Source organism: Megascapheus bottae, chromosome 36 (genome assembly GCF_031878675.1).
Source record: "Megascapheus bottae isolate mThoBot1 chromosome 36, mThoBot2.hap1, whole genome shotgun sequence".
Lineage (NCBI taxonomy): Eukaryota > Metazoa > Chordata > Mammalia > Rodentia > Geomyidae > Megascapheus > Megascapheus bottae.
The window spans coordinates 2,904,881-2,912,766 of record NC_143544.1 but is presented as its reverse complement, the minus strand read 5'-3'; positions in this window follow the sequence as shown (position 1 = coordinate 2,912,766).

The following is a 7,886-nucleotide window of genomic DNA, read 5'->3' as shown; positions in this document are numbered from 1 at the left end:
GATAGGATTGCCAGATCATCCTGTTTCCTCTATGGTTTTCCCTGTGTTGTTTGTATCTTACAACATCACTGTTGCATCTCACTGTCTCAGTATGGAGACATTCATATTAATTGGAGTGTATGTCCTGTGAATATTTCCCTAGTTCTCCCTTCCCCTATCCCTTCCTTCTTTTCCAAAGGTCCTTTTGCTTTTTCTTCTTGGTCGGTTATGGGACTTGAAATCAGGGCCTGGGTGCTGTCCCTGAGCTCTTCAGCTCAAGGCTACTACCCTACCCCTTGAGCCACAGTGCCACTTCCAATTTTCTGGTGGTTAACTGGAGATGAGTCTCAGACTTTTTAGTGCCTGGGCTGGCTTTGAACCATGATCCTCAGATCTCAGCCTCCTGAGTAGGTAGGATTACAGACGTGAACCCCCACGCCCAGCTTCATTTCTAGTTTTTGAGTGGTTAACTGGAGATGAGTTTCACAGACTTTTTTCCCAGGCTGACTTTGAACTGTGATCCTCAGATCTCAGCCTCCTGAGTAGGCACTTGCATCCAATTACCAGAGACTACTATTCATGGCAAAGAGAGATCCCCCTTTCTCTCTCTCCTCTCTCTCTTTGTTCCTTTGTTTCTTTTTTCTTTTTTGTCTTTTTTTTGTCCCATTTCCCCGCTCCCCTTTTCTTCTTTCCTTCTGTCCCTTCTTGTTTTTTCTCTTTCTCTCAGTAGGTACACACCTGTTATCTTACGGTACTCAAGAGCCTGAGATCTGGGCTGGGAGTTTGACTTAGTGGTAGAGTGCTTGCCTAGCATCCACAAAGACCTGGGTTTGATTCCTCTATACCACATACATAGAAAAAAAGCTGGAAGTGGCGCTGTGGCTCAAGAGGTAGAACGTCACCTTTGAGCAGAAAAGCTAAGGCACAGCATCCAGGCCCTGAATTCAAGCCCTAGAATTTGCACAAACATAAATAAATCAATAAATAAGCAAATAAACAAACAAGAGGAGGAAGCTTTAGGTTCATAGCCTTAGATGTCTCCATCTTGAAGAGTTGTTTTCTTTACTGTGGGCCTGGGGTGAGGCAGAACCATTACAGCATGCATGAGAGCTGAACAGTTCACCTCATGGCTGCCAGGAAGCAGAAAGTTTGAGGAAGAGTGTTGGGGGCAGACTGTGGGGTCAGTGACCTTGGACCTGCACAATTGAGTACACAAGGAAGTAAGCAGTTATCATGATTTTGGGCTGTGTCAATCGCTTCTCATTTAACCCATCTGGGACTTGATCGCTTCTCATTTAACCCATCTGGGACTTGATCACTTCTCATTTAACCCATCTGGGACGTAATCGCTGTTTCATACGAATGTAGCCCCTGGCTTTGTCCTAGTTTTAAGAAGGATATTTAAGGTTGGAACTTGCTCACGGCCCTAGGCTATAGTCTTAAGCTTGCCTTAAGATAGACTTGGGCTGTAGTCCTCCCGACCCCATCTTTTTTGTCTTCTTTTCCCAGTCTTCACCCCCAAGGTCAGGAATCTCGGTTCACTGCCGGCTGGCTCCCGCAGAAGAGGAGGAGGATCCAGGGATAAGATCCACCTTTAAGGATATATCCCAGTGACCTGCTTTCTGAAACCAGTCTCATACCCACTAATAGTCCATTCTGCAATGAACTCCCTGATAAAAGTTATTGCTCTCATGGTCCAATCACATTCAAAACCACTACCAGCTGGGGACTAATCTTACACGTAAAGACTTTTTTTTTTTTTGCTATGGTGGCTCACGCCTGTAATCTTTGCCACTCAGGAGTCTGAGATCTGAGGATCAAGGTTCAAAGCCAGCCCTGGCACAAAAGAACCTGAGACTTTTTATCTCCATTGAATCTCTAGAAACCAGGAAATGGGGCTTGACTCAAGGTTAGGGCGATAGCATTGAGCTAAAGAGCTCAGGGACAGTGCCCAGCCAGAATTTAAGCCCCATGGCCGCCCCCCCACACACAAAAAGACTTTTTTTTGGGGGGGAGGGTACCCATCCTTCATCTCCAAATTGTAACAAGGGGTGAAGGGGACCGTCTTGCTCCTGCTGTCTTTTCAAATACCAAAGTGGCATAAGTTGGGGTCAGACCGTGCACTCCTATACTCTGAAGTTGGCCCTTAGTGGCCCATTTTGCACAGTAGGTCTGGCCTCCATCTGACATTCGTGAAAAGGCCAATGCACTCTGTGTAAGGAACCAGGGTTTGCACAAGCAGCAGCAACTAGAATGGAGGTTTGGTTTACATTCTTACTTTCTCTTGGCACAGAGGCCCCAGAGCCTCTCTGGGTGTAAAAATAAGTGGTGTCTGGTAATCCTGGGCTGAAAGGTGGTATTAAAATCAAAAGAACACCTAACTCAGCTAATTTGCAATAATCACCTACTTAACCAGCCCAGAAAAATGCCACTGGGATACAATTGTGGGTACTTGTTGCAGGATACAAACAGTAGATAAGATTTGGGTTTCTCCCTCCTTCGTTACCAATGTTCAAGGCCGCTGTTCTCAAAGTAGGGTGTAGAGTGGAATCCCAGGAGGATTTAAAACAGATCTTGCTGGGTTGTGCCCTAGAGGGCTTCATATATCCGAGAGGTGCCTCAGAATTTTTGTTTCTCCTTCTTTTCCTTCTCTCTCACCTTCCTCCTTCCTTCCTTTTTATCCCTTTCCCCGTTTTTTCCCCATCTTCCTCTCTCCTTGTGCTGGTACTGGTATTTTGTGCTGGGGGTCGAACTCAGTGATTTTAAGTTTTTGCTTAGGGCTGGTGTTCTATCAACTGAGCCACATTCCACTTCCAGCTATTTTGCTGGTAAATTGGAAATAAAAGTTTCAAAGACTTGTTTGCCCCAGATGGCTTTGAATTTCAATCCCTAAATCTCAGCCTCCTGAGTAGCTGGAATTTCAAGTGGGAGCTACCAGTGCCCAGTGAGAATTTCCATTTCTTTTCTTTTTTTCATTGGTTTTGGGGCTTGAGCTCAGCCTGGGTGCTGTCGCTGAGCTTTTTTAAGCTCAAGGCTAAAGCTCCACCACTTTGAGCCACAGTTCTACTTTTGGTTTTCTGGTGGTTAAATGGAGACAAGAGTCTCACAGATTTTCCTGCCTGAACTGGCTTCAAACTGTGATCCTCAGATGTCAGCCTCCTGAGTAGTTGGGATTACAGTCAGCTGGCAAGAACTTCCATTTCTTCTTATTTTTTGGAGGGGGGGTATGGGTGGGTCATGGGGCTTGAATTCTGGGTCTGGGTGTCTTCCTTGAGCTCTTCGTCTCAAGGCAACTTGCCCTACCCATGTGCCACAGCCTCACTTCCTTTTTTTCTAGTGATTAACTCGAGATGAGTCTCAAGGTTTTTAGTGCCTGGGTGGCTTTGAACCTCTATCCTAGGTTTATAGGCGTGGGCCACCATGCCTGGCTGAGAACTTCCATTTCTAACAGGCTGTTCCATGATGTGGATACTCTGTGGTACTGGGCTGTTTGAAGAATCAATATAATACCCTTGGAGCCTTAAGTCCCTTCAAAGAAATGGCTGCATATGTACTGAACATGTGCAGACTTTTTTCTCATTATTTCCCTAAACAATGGGGTGTCACATTTCTCTATTTTATTTGCATTATGTAGAGGAAATATACAGATAGCTGTGTGTGGATTAAATGTGAATAGTTGTGTCCTTTTATGAGGGATGTGTGTCGTGTGTGTATGTGTATTGTATTTTATCTCCAATCCAAGCTTTGAAGAGTCGCTACACAATGAGTGCATGCTGGGAAATCCAGTCTGTCTTTCAGGAAATGCATTTGGCTGCCTGTGATTCAGCATTCAGAAAACAGTCTGGGCAATAAGTGTTCTGCTGAGGGCTGTCCACAAATCAGCTGTAACTTGAGGCCACAGGACTGAGTGGAATGAAGGAACACACTGTTTGGCTTGTTTGTTTCCTGGGGCTTGAAATCAAGGCCTGGACACTGTCTCTTAGCTGTTTTCGCTCAAGGCTGGTGCTTGGTCACTTGAGTCACAACTCTGCTTATAAACTTTTCCTGGCTAACTGGAGGTAAGAGTCTCTCAGACTTTCTTGCCCTGGCTGGCTATGGATTTCCATCTTCAGCTCAGTGTCCTGCTTAACTAAGATTACAGGTGTGAGCCACTGGCTGTTGCCTGGTTTGGCACACAGTTTTAGTGGAGAAAAGCTGCATAAACACAGTGGGAAGAGCAAGAAAGAATCAATCAACAACCTCGAATCTGTCTGCATTACAAAATATTGCAGCTAGGTAGAAATCTGTAAATAGCCATATTTAGTACTACTTAGCAAATAGCCAACACATTTGTTTAGTTAGTTGGGCACTGTGACTCATACCTGTAGTCATAGCTACTGAGGAGGCTGAGATCTGAGGATTCTGGTTCAAAGCCAGCCTGGGCAGGAAAGTACTTGAGACTTCTATCTGTACTTAACTACCAGAAAACCAGAAGTGGTGCTGTGGATCCAAGTGGTAGAGTGCGGATTTTGAGCAAAAGAGCTCAGGGACAGCGCCAAAGCCTTGAGCTCAAACCCCACTCACTATTGGGGGGAAAAATATTGTTAGTAAAGAGACCTGTGTCTAGTTACTTTCATAATGTAGCTCTTCATTTTTTTTCTCTACTTAAAAAAGAAGAAAATCCAGGGGTGAGGGTGTGGGGAGGTCTGCAGATTTGATTATCACAGGTTTCCTTCCTTAAGATTACTTCATAGTCAAATATGGCTGCCAAAGCCCAGGATATCTTGTTTTGTGTTCCAGGATGTAGGAATGAGGAAGTGGCAAGAGCGAGAGGGCATGGTAGGTCAGTTCCTTTTAAAAGGCTTTCCTGGAAACTCTACCCAATGACTGACTTCCTCATTATTTCATCATGTCCTTTAGCTGCAAGGGAGTCTGGGAAATGTAGTTTTTCAATTGACACATTGCCACTGGAATAAAGCTGAGTCTCTATCAGTTAACAATAAAGGGGGAATGGAATGGATATTGAAAAGGAATCTAACAGATATATATTATGCCATCACCTACTGTTTGGTACAGTACATTGGTAGGAGACTTGAGGCCTTGGGTTCTAATACTCTTACCTATGAAACAGAATTTAACTATTATTTGCAGTGCTAAGGCTAGAATCCAGAACCTTGTGCATCCCAGGCAAACACTTTACCATTGAGCTGAACCCCCAAGTCTAAGTTTTCTAGAGGAAAGCATTTTGTTTTATTCAGCTACAGACTGGGGAATAGATTTTATTTGATTTTTTTCTTGGTTCTGAAGCACTGTCCCTGAGCTCTCCTTCAGTTCAAGGCTAGTGCTCTACTACTTTGAGCACCAGTGCTATTTCTCTTAAGTCAGGCACCAGTGGCTCATGACTGGAATCCTAGCTACCCAGGAGGCTGAGATCTGTGGATTGTAGTTCAAAGCCAGCCTGGGCAGGAAAGTCCATGAGACTCTTTATCACCAATCAACTACTCAAAAAAGTTGGAAGTGGCATAGTAGCTCAAGTGGTAGAGTGCTTGCTTTAAGCAAAACAAGCTTGAGGGCAGCACCAAAGACTAGAGTTCAAGTCCCAGGACTCCAAAATAGGGCCGGGAGTTTGGCCTACTGGTAGAGTGCTTGCCTAGCATTCATGAAGACCTGGGTGTGATTCCTCAGTACTACATACATAGAAAAAGCTGGAAGTGGTGCTGTGGCTCAAGTGGTAGAGCTCTAGCCTTGAGGAAAGCCCAGGAACAATGCTCAGGCCCTGAGTTCAAGCCCCAGGACTGGCCAAAAAAAAAAAAAAAAAAAAAAAGTCTCATGGCCTTTGTTTTCCCTGACTAGCTTTGAACCCTGATCCTCAGAACCCAGTCTCCTGAGTAGGTGTGATTACAGACATGAGCCACTTGGTTCCCATGAACAAATGCTTATATTTCTGTGATTATATTAAAAAAAAAAGTCTATTGTTTGAAATGTGAATTATTCTGAGGACATTATTCAGGGCAGGAGGGGAATAAGTGTAGCCTTTGCTCCTGAAGACCTTTAAGCACATACTGGGCTGAAGCAGCATGTGACTGCTTATGTGACACAGAACATCAGATCTTGGGCTGGGAATGTGGCTTATTGGTAGAGAGCTTGCAGAGCATGCGTGAAGCCCTGGGTTTGACTCCTCAGTACCACAGCAACAGAAAAAGTTGGAATTAATGCTGTGGCTCAAATGGTAGAGTGCTAGCCTTCAGCAAAAGAAATTCAGGGACAGTGTCCAGGCCCTGAGTTCAAGTGCCAGGACTGGCAGGCAAAACAAAACAACCTAAACCATCAGATCTTGATCATGAAGTTGAAAGCAGCAATTGTTGGAGGGCAGCAGTGAGCAGGCTGTGTTCTCTTTCCCAAGTTGATAGGTGAAGAACTGTCTTTTTCCTATCTTACTGTAAAGGAGTGAAATGCAGACCTGATGAACCACACTGAATTTGAGGCTAGAGTATCAAGTGAAACAAAAGCAACCCTCTTGTTTAGATGTTTTTGTTGAATTCCATATTGTTAAAAATAAGACAATTTTCTCCCCCAATGGAGGATGGTAGTACTAGCACTGAAGAGGCAGACACAAAAGAACCAAGAGCTTAAAGCCAGCTGCTGTACAGCTTGGTGGCTCACACCTGTAATTCCACCTACTCAGGAGACTCAGATCTGAAGCCTGAAGTTCAAAGACACCCTAAGTAGGCCAATCTTTGAGACTTTTATCTTCAATTGACCAGCAAAAGTCCACAAGTGGAAGTACGGCTCCAATGGTAGGGCAATAGAAGAGTCTGGGACCCTGAGTTCAAGATCCAGTGCTGGCACAAAAAAGCAAAACAAAGAGGAAGAAAGAAAGATATGCCTAAGTGGTAGAGTGCTTGCCTGGCAAGTACAAGGCCCTGAGTTCAGACCCTAGACCCACAACTATTACCAAGAAACAAAACAGAACATAAAGAAACTAGAACAAAGAAGCCTCTTGAAACTGCATTAGAAGGAGGGGAGATGAGGGAAAGGGTGCCTGACGAGGTGGAAATACATTAGAATACCGCGTTGCATACTTGTGCACATCATACTGAGATCTCCCCTTGTTTGGCTAGTGTATGCTAATTAAAAAAGAAAAAAAAATACGTTTTATCTTGCTGTGTTGATTTTTAAGGCTTAGAATCTTATTTTTGTATGGGTCATGGGGCTTGCACTCAGCTTGGGCACGTGTCTGTCCCTGAGCTCTTCAGCTCAAGGCCTTGAGCCAAGCCCCACTTCTGTTTTCTAGCGGTTAACTGAAGATAAGAGTCTCAGGTTCTTTTGTGCCCAGGCTGGCTTTGAACCTTGATCTTCAGTTCTCAGCCTCCTATGTGGATAGGATGACAGGTGTGAGCCACCGTGCCCGTTTTAGGGTGATTGTACAAGAGGTTCGTTGTGATACCCCCACGGATGTGTTAACCACACACTTTGACTCCCTCATAGGCAACCCCTCCCCCACTTCTAGTTCGTGGACTGCAAGTGGTCTCCCACTCTGGGGGATGTCACCAAGCCTCCTCCCCACTTTCTGCACGTCCATCAGTGTCTCTTTCCTGGTGTTCTGCCAGTCCTGGGGCTTGAACTTACCATTGAGTCATCACAGCACCACGTCTGGCTTTTCCTGTGCATGTGGTGCTGAGGAATGGACTCCAGGGTTCACTGCCATGAGGCCACTGTGTGTGTGTGTGGGGGGGGTTCTGGGGGTGCCCCCCCCCAGTTCTCTCACCACAGCTCCATACGTGCATCTATTTTTCCCTTTTTTTGGGGTGGTTAGCTGTCGAGTCTCAGGGACCTTCCTGCCTGCGAGGGCTTCGACCTGCGGCCCTCGGAGCTCGGGTCCCCACTCGCCGGAAAAGCCCCCGCCAGGCGCGACCGCCGGGTCCGGT